The following is an 18,049-nucleotide window of genomic DNA, read 5'->3' as shown; positions in this document are numbered from 1 at the left end:
TTAATTTAAACAGACTGGGTGAACAGCAGCAGGAACTGACAACCCCCACAACACTGAGATACTGCGCGAGAGATTCTCAATGAGGTGGATCACTGACAGAGGGGAAATCAGCATCTCAGCTGTGGGACAAATAATGATTGATAAAGATTACACACCACTTCAGTGGTTTTGTAATACACATTTCAATTTATGTAGCTCAATATCATGAGTGTATCTTATTTCTTTGTACTTCCCATAGTTTCGTACGGACAGAAAATCATTTTGTCCACGTATTTTGTGTTCAATGAACAAATTTTACTCCTCATTCTTCACTTTAAATGTATCCTTGAATCTGTTCTTCATATGAGTTATAAAGAGTAACATTCCAATGCTGCTGACTGACGAATATCATTGTCCTTCCCTCCAGTCTGAACTGCCATGTGACACAATTATCTTTGTTTTCTGTCTCCTCCACAATGCCATCATCACACTGTAATTGAAGTCCAGTAAATGACATTTCATCACAGTTCACTAACATCGATAACTTCAATAGCACAGGCCTCATCTGCCTCTCTCTGAACCTGGAATAACAATCTGAATTGCATTTGCCACGTTCAATTCTCTGTTAACATATCCATGCCAATTGTCTGTTCTCACCCCACGTTTCTCAGACACACATTCGCCTCAGATCATGAACTATAAAAATTGTCCCAATGTTTAATTGAAATTATGATGCTTGATCAATAGTTCCAGGATGTATGTTTCCATTTATAAACAGAGAAGCATGTTTACGTTCTGATAAACTTATGGCATTACTCCTGCATCCAAGACAAATTGAATGGTTTCACTCAATTGATCTACCAACCTCAAGATTTGTTCCATCAGTCACCCTCACATAGCCCATCCAGAAAATGACAGTTTGAATCATTGTTTTGAATTTGAATAAAACAATATTGAATTGAAAGGCGTTGGCTGGAGCTACTTGTTCAGTGACTGTGATTGATGTCAGTCTCCATGGATCGTAAATGTGTCACTGGAGGGTTTGCCTCTTCTGTAAATTAAGTACTCGGTTCAATGTGTTATCCCAGTATGGGCGGGAGCATCAATGACTGCACTAACAGGGATCAGCAGCTCGAGAGACGGGAGGAGGAGAGATCAGAATCTGAGAACATTAGACTGGGATGTTCCAATAATGGATCAGAATCTGAGGATATTAGACTGGAATATTACAACAGACAGGAGTTTATCCGAGGGTCTTTACTACCTTTCTCAGCCTTGGATATCATTAGCATCACGGATCGAAGATATCCTTTGGATTATTCAAGGTGGTTACTATCCCATCCTCGCTATAGTTGGTGTTCCTGGTAAGTCATTCTATCTGACCATTAAACTGAGTCGAACTGAATTGCTGTTCATATTCAAATTTTAAAATTTGGAAGTCATCATTTTCAGATCCAGTCAAAAATTTTATTCCTTACTGATTATAACTAGCAAATTACTATTAACAACTTACTCAACAATATGCGAGGAGAAACGAGACTGTTCCTAATCTCCATTATATTTTTTCTTCATTCATATTTACATTTCTGCATATTCTCCCCACTCACCAATCCTGTCACAGGCCACTATCAGGATATTTCAGTCTCCTTTCAGCCTCAATGCAACTGCTGAATAATCCATCGTTTGTGCCTTTGATAGATCCAGATATAACCGTTTCAAGTTCCTTCTAACAATGCTTACGTCACAAAATATTTGCACTTGAGATGGTTAGTTTGTCTTCTCCACAGAATCTGTCAGATAGACAGTGCATGGTGTTCAAGTCATTGACTCATAATCAAACGGCACAGAACAATTATCTTTTGGTATCTCATGAAGGAAGTTGATGGAATGCAAATGAAATCATTACCACGAGTTTTCAACAGAAGCATATCTGTTTGCCTCATGTCCTTTAGAGAAGGCAATGGGTTATCCTTTCATGTTCAGGTCTCTGCGTGACTGCTAATCCACAGCAATGTGGTTTACTCTTTATTATCCTGTACAACAGCTGAATCAGCCACTCAGTTCAAGATCAGCATAACATGCTGGCCTGACCAGGGCTGCACACATCCCGTAAGGGAAGAACAAAAGGAAAGATAGCTCCCTTCCTCTGCCTGATTTCCATGTTCCTGCAAGTCATTTCAATTCAGGTAGGTAACCATTCCCTGTTTCAAGAGAGTTCTTTCTGATTGAGTTTCCCTCTGAACGTGATATGCATCTCCATCGACACCTCTGGTGATGACTGACGCACAGATGTAAGAAACTTCAAAATTCCACATCATTCGCAGTGCAGAGAGAAAGAATGGCTTTTTATACCACAGGAAAGAAGCTGGGACAGCTAAGTGAGGGAACAGAATTTATGTGATCAACCCGAGAGTTTTGTTGAGATAGTATTTGGAGTATTGTGCACAGATTTTCTCTCCTTTATAAGGAATAATCCTCTTGGCAGAAAGACTGTAAAGGAGTTTCACCAGACTCATTGTTGGGATGATTGTACCATTGGGATTGTATGAGGATTAATCTGTTGCGCTTTGAAGAATAAGAGATGATTGCATTGAAACTTAAGTTGATGGACAGTCACTCATTATATTCCAAACAGAACTAATATGGTGATAAATTCCATGTTTTTTAAACTTAGTTTACATGATTCTCGATGGCTTAAAAGACTCTGAGAATGTTCCTCTCACTCCACGCCACTCCCCATTTTGATTGAGAGAAAGAGAGCCAGTCTTTAATTAAACTCTTCCAACATTAATACAGTGCATTTGGTGTGTGATCATACATAGAACTTCACGTTATCCACCATCGCGACAGGAGCCACAATACCTTCATTCTAAAACAGTTAACTATCTACACCAGCTTCTGACCCTCATGGAGAACATGGGTCTGTCTTCTTGGAGATTGAAGAAGCCTCCTTGAGGCTTGGCACAAAACATTTGGCTTCCTTCCTCACTGCCGGCAAAACACGTTAAAGTATCATTTGTTCCACAGGCAATGGAGCCACGAGGAACATTGTGAGCAGTCTAGTCTCTGCTCCATTCGTTTTCCAGGTTGGAGCATCAATGACACCCTCCTATTCCTGACTAAGTGTCTCGAGGGGTGAATGGTCTCCTCCTGGTTCCATAGAACAGGTTTAGGGGTCTTACTGGACTCTTCCTGTTCCTGTTTAACAGCTCAATGTACTGACCAGACGCCTCCTCTTCCTGTGGAACCGGCAGAATGATTGAATGGGCTGATCCATTTTTGTTCAGTCATTTCGATAGGCTGAATAGTTTCCACATATCTGGGTGTAACCAGCTTGAGGTGCTGAATGAGCTCCTCTTTTAACTGTGGAAATGTGAAGTGTCTGGCCGTTCTGGTAAACGAATGTTACCGACACTTTAACAGCACAAACGTGAATGTTGTTTGGGTCTTGCTGAATATAGACACAAACCGGTTCAGGAGCTGAGTAGGGACAAAATGTTCTGAATATTGTGTGATATTCAGTGATCACTCCGCTTCTGATCTTGGGAAAGTTGGGGGGCACCAGGAATGGGGGCACATAGACGTTGACGAAGGAGCTGAAGATATTTGTGCTGAGGAAGGTAATCTGAGGATCTTCTGAAAAGATGTCCCAGGACTGAGAAAATTGTCAGCCACCAGCCACAAACATCTTCCTTTGTGCTCTGAAAGACCCCAACCAGTGAGAATGTTAGACCTGATTCTCATTAAGCTCAAATAAGTAGGTGGTCCAGATGACATCCTCAGTCAACTACTGCCTTGATATCAAGGCCATTCACTCTTTTCTGAGCCCCTGTGTTCACCTCTTGTTCATATCAATAGGTGACGGTGTATGTGTAGAGAGTGTTTTCCTCTCACAGAGGGTAATCAATGTCAGGAATTATCTAGACTAGAGAGTTAGGGGAGCGACATCACTGAAAGTATTTAAAGAGGTGGTACATGAATGTTTGACCTGTCAGAGAGATGAGGAGTGAGAAGAACTGGGATTAAGGAGGAGTTAATGCTAACAGTAGATCAGCCATGATCGTGTACAATGGCTTGACCGTCCGAATTACCTATTCCTGTTCCTTATGTCTTCATTTTCTGTAATTTCAAAGTCAATAGCTGTAATTTTCCTGAATGTACTGTATTTGTATGTTGTAATCAGAGAGAGCAAAGCATTTTTGAGTCATCTCTGAGTGAGGTATGGAGCTTTAATCATAACGAATTCTGGTCTAGACAAAGACCAACAAATGAAGCAGAAGTTGCAGAGGGGGCACTCTGTAAACAGACCAGAGGTGTCTTTCAAAACCAGCCTGGATTTCCAAATAACATTTTCCAATCCATACCAATCTGAGTGTGACAGTTGTGAGTGATTAAATGAGATCCTGTGTTATGGTGGACCAGGTATTTGGAGCAAGTGGCCCCCATCTGCACCTTGCAGGAGCTGTGAGAGACTGAATGCACCATAATAACACGGGACTGTGGAGCAAGAGTGGGTCATCAGACACTTTGTCACGGCTCTACCATGCACTATCATCTGATTAAGGTCTCAGCCGCACTTTTCTGTCAGTGTACCATTTCCCTACATTCATTTGTCTTTCAAATGTCTAACATAGACAATTTTGAACAAATGGAAATATCCAGGCATCACAATCTTCTGTGGAAGGGAATTCACACCTTAACAACCCTTTGGGAATCTCTTGTTCGTGTTCTGACCAATGTTGGAGGGTGACTCATGTCTTTTCCCACTCCTCTATTGGTGAAAGCAAATTTTAAATGTAACCAGTTGAGTGCTGTGTCCAATGATATAGGTATCGGACTGGGTAATTTTCTAGAAAAGTCTGAGACACAGAAAGTTGAACTGTGAACAAATGGTAAAATGATAGAGTGTCTCAAATATGTTTCTGACTTTGAACTTATTCTGCTCACACAAATGTCTGGGAATGCGGATTTCTACCCGGAACAGTTGGATTTGGCTGAATTCCGTTTGCTTCTAGCAGTACAGAGATTCCTATGAATCCTCATCAGGAATCCTTCACGAATGGTAAAGATGACTCAAGACCTTTCTGCTCTCATGCCTTGTTTTCAGGCAGAACAAAATAAGAGAGAGAGAGAGACCAATTGGCTGCTGCTTCGGAAGCAAGTAATATTTTTCTCCGTCTCTGTATGGAAAAATACAAAAATGTCAACTGAACACCAAACTGGGCCATGTGCAATCTCCGTGTACATTCTCTGGAATGGATGATAATAGACTGTATGCTGTATGCAGCATCAGTGCTGTTGTTGTCTGCAGTGCCTTGCATTAGCAAATGAAAATAATGTGCCCGTTTTATGATTTGATGAGATGCTTTTATGCATCTGCGTAATTTTTAAAAATGGGTTGATATCTTCATAATATTTGTGTTAATACCAATGCATCTTAATAATTCAATAATTCAAAAAAATTATCTAGCTTTAGTATTCTTAACCAGAAAAAATATGTATCCAGCTGAAAGACTTCTTTGAAAATCGTGGTTCAGTAAGATTTCTCATCTAAGATCGAAACAGATAATCCCCGATAACAATAGGCCTTCTTTTCAGAAATGAGTAAAGGAAGCATCTTTGAACATCTTTCAAAGGAATTGTATCTTTTTTGTAGTTTAGAGAATCAGAACTGCACCCAGAGTATCTGATGTGGTCTCAGCAATGCCCTGTACAGATACAGTGAAATATTCCTAATTAAACCCAATACCCGTTGCCCCAAACAGCATCATTCCACTTACCTTCTGAATCACTTGCTGCATCTGCAAACAGACTTCATATGATTCATCTTCCAAGAATATGAAAAACATCTGCATCACAGAGTTTTGCAATCTCTCTCCATTTAAATTGTTCCCGACTGCAATAGACAACTCACAATATATTATTTCTGCTGAGGGTATGCTCACTAACCTTCCCTGTCTACATCAGAATGCATATTCACTACCTCCATTTGAAGATCTATTGAACGTGTTTTGGTGTATTGGTAGTTCCGCTTTGATCCATTCAGTCCCTTCATTCAGATATTTTACATAGATTATTGATCATTGATGACCCTACAGTGATCTCTGAGACAAAACTAGTTACAGTTTTGTTTAAAAAATCATATATCACTACTCTCTATTTCCTGTTAGTGACAGCATCCCTGTTCCTATGCAGCAGTTCAGGCGGGTTGAATGGCCTCGTCCTGGGCTGTGTAATGTACTCAACGAGCTGAATTACTTCATCCTATATTCCTGTGTAATCCTTTGGAGGGTCAGAATGGTCTCCTCCCGTCTCATTGTAACGACCCAGTCTGGCTGAATGGGAGGGTCCTCTACCCTGTAATCGCTCTGAGGGGTGGGTTGAGGGAACAACACATGGGGTAGGGACAGCAGTATATCTCTGTAATAGCATCGAGGGGTGGGATTGAGGGAACAACACAAGGGGTATGGGCAGCAGTATATCTCTGTAACAGCCTCAAGGGTGGATTGAGGAAACAACACATGGGGTAGGGGCAGCAGTATATCTCTGTAACTGCTTCGAGGGGTGGGATTGAGGGAACAACACATGGGGTAGGGACAGCAGTATATCTCTGTAACGGCTGGGAGCGTGGATTGAGGGAACAACACATGGGATAGGGGCAGCAGTATATTCCTGTAAAGGCCGGGAGGGTGGATTGACGGAACAACACATTGGAAAGCGGCAGCAGTTGGCCATTTGGTAGCACCATTCAGAATGCTCATGGCTGATGAGTCTGACCATCAGTCTCCTGTCTATTCCCAATGAACACTGACTCTCCTGTCCGGTAAAGATCAGTCAAGCTCAAACTAAAATACCTTAATTAACAGTCTTCTCTGCTCCCTGAGAATGAGGACACCACAGATAGCACAACAGTAAAGAGAAAGGGACATCCTTCTTTCATTGTGGGACACTTTTTTTAAAAAAACTGTGTTAACCACATATCAACTCACTGCCCCATTTCGGATATAGTAGTACAATAACGAGGAATAGACATTAACCATTCTGCCCTCCAATCTTTTCCCACATTATCACTGACGCTTTCCAATCAAATATGATGCTGCTGCTGTCTCAGGAAGAGAATACCCGATAGCATAACAACACACGAGCATTAAAAAAGGAGCAGAATTAGACCATTCGGCCGATCGAGACTGATATACCATTCAGTCAGTTCTAATATGTTCCTCAACATCATTCTCCTACCTTCTCCCTAGAATCATTGATCTCCTTATAAATCAAAAACTTATTTATTTGTGTCCTAATGGCAATCGTGTCTGTGTCTTAATGTGTATTTAAGTGTTTGTGTGTCCATGTGCTTGTTACTTTTGTATTTGTGTGACTATGTCTGTCTGTCTGTGTATCAGCCTGTGTGTTTCTATCTGTGTTTGTGTCTATTTGTGTGTGACTGTTTATGTCTTTGTGTGCTTCTACGTGTGTGCATGCTTATCTCCTGTATGCATTGTGTATGTTAGTAAATTGAGGTGTTTACCAATATGTCTATGTATTTCAATGCCTGCATCTCTGTGCAATTGGGTATCTGTTCTTCTGCGAGTGAGAGCGATGAGGTTGGAACTGACAGCAGCTTTGAATTGAGAATTGCTCTTTACTGAACACTGCTCCTTATTCAGTTGGTGGGATGTGGATGTTTCTGAATATCCACACAAGGCCTCCTGGTCCTCTCCGGAGCTCTCCAGGGTCCTCCCCACATATCAGGGTAGGGGGATAAGGGAATGGATATCCGGTACTCCACCACCCGGCTTGGCCCTTTCTGTTCTATTCCAGGCTGCTTCTCCTGGAATGGGAGAAAGGGAGGGAATGAGTGAGGGTGGGAGTGGATGGCGCTGCTGTTAGAGATTAGATTAGATTACTTACAGTGTGGAAACAGGCCCTTCGGCTCAACAAGTCCACACCGCCCCGCCGAAGCGCAACCCACCCCTACATCTACATCTACCCCTTACCTAACACTACGGGCAATTTAGCATGGCCAATTCACCTGACCTGCACATCTTTGGAGTGTGGGAGGAAACCGGAGCACCCGGAGGAAACCCACGCAGACATGGGGAGAACGTGCAAACTCCACACAGTCAGTCACCTGAGGCGGGAATTGAACCAAGGTCTCTGGCTCTGTGAGGCAGCAGTGCTAACCACTGTGCCACCGTGCCGCCCTTGGGGTGGACTAGTTGAGGTGTTCAAAGTTTGGGTGAAGATTTGTAGCTCAGGTGCTCGTTGTTGTGGTTCTGTTCAGCGAGTTGGGAATTTGGCTTGCAAACGTTTCGTTCCCTGTCTAGGTGACATCCTCAGTGCTTGGGAGCCTCCTGTGAAGCGCTTCTGTGCTGTTTCCTCCGGCATTTATAGTGGCCTGTCTCTGCCGCTTCCGGTTGTCAGTTCCAGCTGTCCACTGTAGTGGGTCCAGGTCGATGTGTTTGTTGAAAGTCTGTGAATGAGTGCCATGCCTCGAGGAATTCCCTGGGCGTTCTCTGTTTGGCTTGCCCTTTTATGGTAGTGCTGTCCCAGTCGAATTCATGTTGCTTGTCGTCTGTGTGTGTGGCTACTAAGGATAGCTGGTCGTGTCGTTTCGTGGCTAGTTGGTGTTCGTGTATACGGATCGTTAACTGTCTTCCTGTGTGTCCGATGTAGTGTTTTGTGCAGTCCTTGCATGGGATTTTGTCCACTACATTAGTTTTGCTCATGCTGGGTATCGGGTCCTTCGTTCTGGTGAGTTGTTGTCTGAGAGTGGCTGTTGGTTTGTGTGCTGTTGTGAGTCCTAGTGGTCGCAGTAGTCTGGTTGTCAGTTCTGAAATGCTCCTGATGTATGGTAGTGTGGCTAGTCCTTTGGGTTGTGGCATGTCCTCGTTCTGTTGTCTTCCTCTTAGGCATCTGTTGATGAAATTGCGAGGGTATCAGTTTTTGACGAATACCTTGTATAGGTGATCCTCTTCCTCTTTTTGCAGTTCTGGTGTGCTGCAATGTGTTGTGGCCCTTTTGAATAGTGTCTTGATGCAACTTCGTTTGTGTGTGTTGGGGTGTTTGCTTTCACAGTTTAGGACTTCTCTGTGTGTGTGGCTTTCCTGTAAACCTTTGTGGTGAATTCTCCGTTCTGTGTTCTCTGTACCATCACGTCTAGGAATGGGAGTTGGTTGTTCTTTTCTTCCTCTCTATTGAATCGGATTCCTGTGAGTGTGGCGTTGATGATCCAGTGTGTGTTCTCTATTTCTGTGTTTTTAATGATTACAAAGGTGTCATCCACGATCTGACCCAGAGTGTGGGTTGAAGTTGTGGTAAGACTGTTTGTTCTAACTTTTGCATTACTGCTTCTGCTGTGAGTCCAGAGATCGGTGAGCCCATGGGTGTTCCGTTGAATTGTTCGTATATCTGGTTGTTGAATGTGAAGTGTGTTGTGAGGCACGAGTCCAGTAGTTTAAGTATGCCGTCTTTGTTGATAGGTTCAACGTCCTGTTGTCTATTTTGTCTGTCCAGCAGGTTGGCTATTGTTTCTCTGGCTAGGGTTTTGTCGATAGAGGTGAACAGTGCCGTTACATCGAATGAGACCATAGTTTCTTCCTTGTCTCTGTGTATATTTCTGATGATGTCCAAGAATTCCTGTGTCGATTGTAGAGATTGTCTGGATCCTCTGATCAGGTGTTTCAGTTTCTGCTGTAGTTCTTTAGCCAGTTTGTGTGATGGTGTCCCTGGTAGTGATACTATGGGTCTGAGTGGGATGTCTGGTTTGTGCACTTTGGGTAGTCCATAGAATCTGGGGGTGTTGTTGCTTTCAGGTTTCATTCTTTGTAGGTCAGACCTGGTTATCTGTCCGTTTTTTTTGTAGATTCCTCAGTGTGTTGTTTATCCTATTGGTGAGCTGTGGGGTGGGGTCAAACTCCCTCTTTTGGTAGGTGTTGGTATCTGCAAGTAGTTGTTGTGCTTTTTGGATGTTCTCTACTTTGTCCAGGATGACTGTCATTCTGCCTTCGTCTGCTGGTAGTATGATTATGTTCTTATCATTTCTTAGTGATTTTAATGCTTCCCTCTCCTTGGTGTTGAGGTTATGTGTTTGTCTTTTTCTTGTTATCAGCGGTACGATACTTTGTCTCACTGTTTGTTGTGTCTCTTCTGTCAGTCCATTGTTCCTGAGCGTGCATTCTAGTGCTGCTAGGAAGTCTGCTGTCTTGGTGTCCCTTGGCCAGTATTGTTCTTTCTGTGTCTGTGAGCTGTCTGTGGGTGAGGTTTTTAACCCAGGTGTGTGTTGTGGTGTCCTCGTCGTTGTCTGTTAGTTTGGCCATTTTTTTCTTTTTTTTAACCTTAGTGGCTATCCTTAGTAGCCACACACACAGATGACAAGCAACATGAATTCGACTGGGACAACACTACCATTATAGGGCAAGCCAAATAGAGATCAGCCAGGGAATTCCTAGAGGCATGGCACTCATCCACAGACTCTATCAACAAACACATTGACCTGGACCCAATATACCGGCCACGACAGCGGACAGTTGGAACTGACAACCGGAAGCGACAGAGACAGGCCACTATAAATGCCGGAGGAAACAGCACAGAAGCGCTTCACAGGAGGCTCCCAAGCACTGAGGATGTCACCTAGACAGGGGACGAAACGTTTGCAAGACACATTCCCAGCTCAGCGAACAGAACCACAACAGGTGACGTGTGACATGGTGAGGTGGCCGGTCGGAGTCTGTCCATAGGGATGTATCCATGTAGTGCTATTAGTGTGCGGGGCTATTGCATCAGGGACAGAAAATGTGTGGGAGGGAAGGTGCTGAATGCAACAGTGAATGTGGTCGTGTTTGAGCCTTTTTGGAGTTAGAGTGTGAGCCTTGGTCGAGGGTAGGTGCTATAAGAGACATACAGTGAGTGTGAGTGAGCAGTGAGAAGATACGGTGACACTTATCCTGACAGAGCGTAATGGATATTGATGCTTGTCCTGTATTGCTGGACATGTCTTCCGATCATCCCAGCATCGAGGTTCGCTTCCCCGAATGTCTTATCCAAGTCTATCACTAATAACGACACAGGCTCTGTCCCTCAGATTCCACAGAATCAGTTTCGGTGGCTCTTACAAATAGCAAGGAGAAACAAACTTGTTGTGTTATATATCTGAACCAAAACTGTCGCACAAATATTTTGCATCATATGCTCTGGAAATTATATATGCAACTATATGCAAAGGGAAGCTATGACATACTGATATTATCACTGGGCTCTTAATGCAGAGACCCAGGTAATGTTCTGGGGACTTGGTTTCAAATCCTGCCATGGCAGATTGTGGAATTTGAATTCAATAAGTATCTGGAATCAAGGGTTTACGATGATCAGGAATCCATTCCTGATTGTTGGAAAAACTCTTCTGGTTCACTAATGTCCTTTAGGGAAGGAAACGGCTGTTCGTATCTGGTCTGGCCTGCATGTCACTCCAAATCCAAGGCAACACTGTTGCCTTTTAACTGCCGTCTGGCATGGCCAGTAAATGCTGGTTATCCAGCTAATCCCTCATCCTGTGAATGAGTAACAAATACTCGTGGGTTGTGCAGTGATAATGGATGGTGTCAAGTTGCATTGAAACTGAATTAACTAAGTGACTGCTAATGGTGTGAAAAATAAATTCCTTAACTGTATATCAGGTAGGTTGGAGAGTATGTTGTGAACCAAACTAGAGAGCGGATTATTTCGGATTTGGTGTTGTGTGGTACTGATTAAGGATGATCAGCCATGATCATATTGAATGGTGGTGAAGGGCCAGAATGGCCTACTCCAGCACCTATTATCTATTGTCTCTTGTCTATTGTGTGGTCGGAAGGACGAATTACTAACCTTGCTCTGAAGCATCTTTGGAGGAGTCGTGACATTAATATGTTGTATTTTACATGGCGTCTGCATTCAATGTGGAATGTTTGAACATTCTGGTCAAACATCATGGAAGCCCAGAGGTTAGAGGGTCAAGTTCGCTCCAGTGAAATGGGAAAATACAATATAACATTCAGTCGGAGAATAATGGTTGTTAGACAAATATACTCTCACAGCACGGAGACAGGCCATTCGGCCCAAACTGGTCCATTCCGAACAAAATGCCCATTCACACTAACCTCATTTCCCTGTCATTTCCTTGTATCCTTCTAATCCTTTCCTACCTCTGTATTTGTCCAAATGTATTTTAAATTTTGTGAATGTACCCGCCTCAAACACTTCTGCTGGCAGCTCATCCCATATGCATACCACCCTGTTTGTAAAAGAAATTTCCCCTCAGGTTCCCTTTTACTCTTTCCCCTCTGACTTGAAATTGATGCCCTCTAGTCCGTGATTGCCCAATCCTGTGGAAAAAAAGACTGAGTGCATTGACTCTATCCATGCCTCCCATGACCTTATACACTACAATCAGATCTCCCTCAGCCTCATACATTCTAAAGTAAATCTCCTAGCTTGTTCAACCTCTCACTATAACTCAGACTATTGAGTCTTGGCAGCATCCTTGTAAATTTCTTCTGCACTCTTTCCAGTTTAATAACATCCTTCCTCGAGCAAAGTGAACAAAACTGAACATGACGCTACAAGTATGGACTCACCAATTTCTTGTATAACTGCAAAAGAACTCCCTAATTTCAATACTCAGTGCTCTAACTGATGAAGGCCAGTGAGTCAAAGCCTTTTTCAGTGCCTTTTCTACATGGGACTCCACTTACAGAAATCGTGCACCTGAATTCCAAGGTCACTCTGTTCCCCTGCACTCCTTAAGGCCCTGCCATTCACCATGAAACTCCTGCCTTGATTTGACTTTCTAAAATGCAAGAACTTACACTTATCTGAATTAAACTCAATTTGCCATTTCTGGGCCCAATTCCCCACCTGATCAAGGTACTGCGCAATTTCTGAAATTTCTGATAACACTCCATCCTGTCCACGATACCACCTAGTTTAGTGTCACCTTGAAACTTACAAATCATGCCTGTACATTCTCATCTAAATCATAGATATGTGTAATATATGAATATATGGTCCCAGCACCGACCCCTGAGGCATTCCACTCATCACAGACCTTTAGTCCGACAAGCATCCTTTCACGATTACCCTCTTCTTCCAAACATCAATCCAATTTTGGACCTAATTTGCCAACTCTCCAAAAATTCCATGTGATCTAACATTCCAGAGCAGCGTACCATGTGGAACCTTATTGAAGGCCTTACTGAAATCTATATATACAACCATGCCCTTACCAAAGTTACTGGTCACTTCATCAAAGCAGTCTAACAAATTTGTGAGCCATAATCCCCCATTCACATGGCCCAGTCTTTCCAAATGCATGTATTATCTTCTCCCTCAGAATCTTCTCAAGTAACTTACCTGCTACAGATTTTAGCTTTATTGGTGGATAGTTGCCCGGTTTTTATTTGTAGCCCTTCGTGATTAACGGCACAGCATTCACTACCCTCCAGTCCTCCAGGACTTCACCCGTTGGCTACCGATGATGCAAAAGTACCAACCAGGGCCCCCGCTATTTTCTTCCTGTCCTCCTGCAGTGTTCCTGAATACATATGGTCAGGACCAGGAGATTTATAGAAATACTACAAAGTCTGAAAAATAAGTCTATTTATTTCAGATAAAACACCCACGAGTGAGAAAGTGAGTTAACAATGATTAGCATAATAAATTAAAGATTATATTAATCACAGGAAGTGACTTCAGAAGTATTCCACACATTGTGGAATCCTGAGAATTCTCAGAAATGTACGATCCAGTAAAGGAGGGCCATGAAACGGGTAAGGAAATCAAACAGCGAACATGCATGCAAACAAACAGGAACACAAAGACTGCATAAATCTATGTTCTATATTTCAAAGGAAAGAGAAAAGCATAGTCAAATGTGGAAATCTGCAATCAGGCGAGACGAGCTTAATATGGATAACAGGGAAATGGCCAAGCGAATAACCAGTTACTTTGCAATTGTCTTCATGGAGGAAGAACCAGAAAATCACCCAGAAATACGACGTCATCATATAGGACTTGTGGATCGAAAGAAATAAAGTCAATTTATATTAGTAACAAGGCTCTACTTGAACATACAGCTGGATTGAGCATTGCTAACCTTGACAAACCAGATGTACTTCATACCAAAATCTTCAGAAACAAACCACTAATAGAAGTATTAGTTGCATTGTCGATGATTGTGTTCTATTACGAAGTGCATTCTGCATAGTCTGTATCCAAGCACTATAGATGAACGGTAGTGATCCAAGCATCTACAAAGGGAAGAAGAGTTAGTGTGGAGAACTGCAGACCAATTAACTTGATATTTGTGGGGAAACTGTTGGAGTCTATTGTATAGCATGAGATATTCGTTATTCAGAAATTAACAGCAACATTGGAGAGAATCAGTATGCATTTCTGAAAGGGAAATCATACTTGACAAGCTTTGGAATTGTTTGAAGTTGATTCTTGCAGCATAGATAATGGGGAACCAGTACAATTGACATATTTTAGATTATCAGAAGGCTTTCTATAAGAACTCACACGATGAGTTCGTAAATGCAATGAATGTGAAGGGTATTTGGAGGAATATATGCAAGTGGTAAGTTAAAGTTTGGATTGCCTTCCTTTAAGGGAGTCAGAATATAGATGTAAAGACATGTTGAAGCAGTTTAACGGCGTGTTGGTGAGTACTGTACCTGGAATATTGAGTTCAGAATTGGTAACCAAATCTGAGAAAAAAAAAACTGACCACAGAGAAAGTTCAGTGGACATTCTCCAGATTAATCCCTCAATTGGTGAGATTGCGTGATGAGGAAACTCGGCCTGTGTTCTCTAGAGTTTCAAATAATGAGAGATGGGTCACTGTGACATTTATAAAAGTCACAAAACATGTGACAAGTTGGAAATTAACGGAATGTTTCTCCGGCTGCCTAATACACAATCAAGGGAAATAATGGCAGGATAAAGGACAGACCATTTAAGACTGCAATAAAGAGGAAATTCTGCACGCGTAGGGGACTAATTAACAGAGGGGCTTGGAAACCTGCTGCCAGGGCAAGATTAGGGAGAATTCCCAGAAATTCTACAAGTGTGTCCAGCGGAACAGAATGACCAGGGAACAGGTAGGACTCATTAGTGACTTGCCAAATTGCATCCAAAAGAAGTTTAGTGATAGGAGACACAAGGTGGTGGTTGACTCCTTGTGTGACTGGAGGCCAGTGTCCAATGGTATACTACAGGGATCAGTGCTGTGTCCCTGATTATTTGTGATTCGGAGGTGCTGGTGTTGGACTGGGTGGACAAGCTAAAAATCGCATAACACCAGATTATCGTCCAACAGGTTTATTCGGAGGCACTACCTTTCAAAGTTCTGCTTCTTCATCAAAGCGCACAATCACTTGATGAAGAAGTAGCGCTTCGAAAGTTAGTGCCTCCGAAGAAACCTGTTGGATTCTAACCTGATGTTGCATGATTTTCAACTTTAATATTTGTGGTACTCATAAATGTTGTCGCTGTGAATATGGACGAGGTGTGAGGAGTGTGATCAGTCTTTGATATGCAGATTGGCCCGTTGGTTGGCAGTGAGAAGAAAGGCTTTAAGTTACGGGAAGATACAGATGGAATGGTCAGCTAGGAAGATCAATGGCAGATGGAATGTAACCCTGATAAATATAAGGTGATACACTTTGGAAGAACGAACCAGATGGGGAGGACTCAATGAAATGGCAGCACATTAGGAAGGTCAGACGGTGTTTCTCCACACATCCCTGAATGTGATGGACAGGTTACTACACAATTTGAGAAAGCATAGGGGACTATAAACATAACCTTGATTCATTGAGGCACAGATTATAAGAGCTATGTGGAACTTTGGTGATTCCAAGATGGAATACTGTGTGTAGTTCTGAGAACCACATTACAGGAAGGATGTGACTGCACTGGAAGGGGTGCAAAGGAGATTCACCAGGATGTTCCCTGGGATGGAGCATTTCAACTATGGAGAGAAGCTGGATAAGCTTGGGTTGTTTAGTTTGGAGGTGACGAGGCTGAGGGGGATGTGATTCTGAAGGATAGGATTACGAGGAGCATGGACAGTGTGGAGGGACAGCAGCTGTTCCTTTTAGTCAAAGGGCTACACTTTTAAAGTGAAGGGTTTGGGGTTTAGTGAGGATTTGAGGATTGCTTTTCATCCAGAATGTGTTGGGGTCTGAAATGCTTTTCTTGAGAGGCGAGTTGTCATGGTAACCTCAAAACCATGAGAAAATACACGGCAGTGCACTTGAAATGCCTTAAGATTCATGGCTACAGTTATTGTGTCAGATCGTGGGTCTAAAGAAGACCGTGCTGTATTTCTCATAGTACAGAGTCTTTGTGTCTGTGATTGTATGGCTGTGGACGGTCAATCACTGAGTTCCTTAAAATAGGAATTGATAGGTTTCTGAAGAATATCTTAACAATGTTTATAAGACAGAACTTGTAATATTTTCTGAAAATATGTTAATGGAAAAATTCAGGGAAATAAATGTGCAGCTTTCCTACAGTGTTTGATACCAGATAATTGAGGACCCGGAAATAGCAGAACTGTGGGGCAAATACTTCAGTTATGCCTTCACAGAAGAAAGCAAAACAAAAAAGAAAACTTCCTAGTAATACGAGGGAACTTTAGTCTGGTGAGAAAAAGGGAATAGAATTAAATTATCAACTAAACAGTTCAGAGAAAGTATCGGACTGAAATTAATGGGCATAGACAAAGTCAACAGAGATTCATGAAATAGGAATCATATTTGAGAAAGCGGCTTTTAGCAAAGTAATGTTGAAGCTATCAATGCAATACGAGTAGAATTTCAGAAAGATTTTTGATCAAGCCCCAAGCCTATTGTGTAAATTCGAATCCTGTGGGACTGTGGCGAATACATGGACATGGTTCTTGAAGGACAGAGCTGGCAGGAAACAGTGAGTAGGAATAAAACAAGGTAATTTTAAAGGAAGGCTAGGAGTATACAGGCAAGGATCATGGCTTCAGTGCCAACTATTGCCAATACATCATATATTTGGTTGAGTGTCTCAAGTGCAATATTCCCAAGTTTGCTGACAGCACTAAACGATGTCAGCTTGTGAGTGGGTGAGGAGGATGCAAAAAAGTTCCAAGGTGATTGAGACAAGTGAAATGACTGGGCAAATACATGGGAGATGGAGAGCAATGGGAGATATGAGATGTTATATACTTTGATGGGAACAATAGAATGGCAGCCTAACATTTGATAAAGGTGTGGTTGAAAAATGTTGCTCTATAAAGGAACTAAAGCTGCATTTTTGTTTATTTCTGTGCAACCCCCGAGTCCATGTAAGGCAGTGAGTTCTGAATCCAGGAGTCAATACTGGGAATGGCATTGGCACGTTGACCAGTGTATATAGACCCAGCAAGTGGGGAGCGGTAGCATTGAAAGGAATCTGGATCTCCCTGTACACCAGTCACTGAAAGCAATATTTCAGGAGCAGCAAGTAGGGAGGAAGATAAATGCTGTATTCACCTTAATTTCAGGGTGATTTGAGTACAACAGTAAGAGTATCTTACTGCAACTGTACAGGACCTTGGTGAGACACCATCTAGAACATTGTGCAGCATTGTGTGCAGAATTGGTCTCTGTTCCTAATAGAGGACAAACCAGATATTGAGAGAGAGCAGTAAAGGATGACCAGACTGATCTCTGGGATGACAGACTTGTTGTGGGATCTGAGTTTGGGGGGACCGGACTTGTGTTCCATGCGGTTTAGGAAAATGAGTGGAGATCTCAGTGAAATATATAACACTCTGATTGGGCGAAACAGATTGGAAGCAGGGATGGTAATTCCCCTGGCTCGGATATCTAAAGCAAGGGGCCACAGTATCAGGTACAGACAGGCCGCTTTGCACTGAGGTGAGAATAAATGTCTGCACTCTGAGACTGGCGAACCAGGGGTACTCTCTCCCAGATAAGGCTGTGGAAGTCATGGAGCTGAATATAAATAAGGATTTGTGGAAATTAAAGGGATAGGGATAAAGCAGGAGTATGGTGTG

Source organism: Chiloscyllium punctatum, chromosome 42 (assembly GCF_047496795.1).
Source record: "Chiloscyllium punctatum isolate Juve2018m chromosome 42, sChiPun1.3, whole genome shotgun sequence".
Classification (NCBI taxonomy): Eukaryota; Metazoa; Chordata; class Chondrichthyes; order Orectolobiformes; family Hemiscylliidae; genus Chiloscyllium; species Chiloscyllium punctatum.
The sequence above is the reverse complement of the archived record's forward strand: the minus strand, read 5'-3'. Positions refer to the sequence as shown.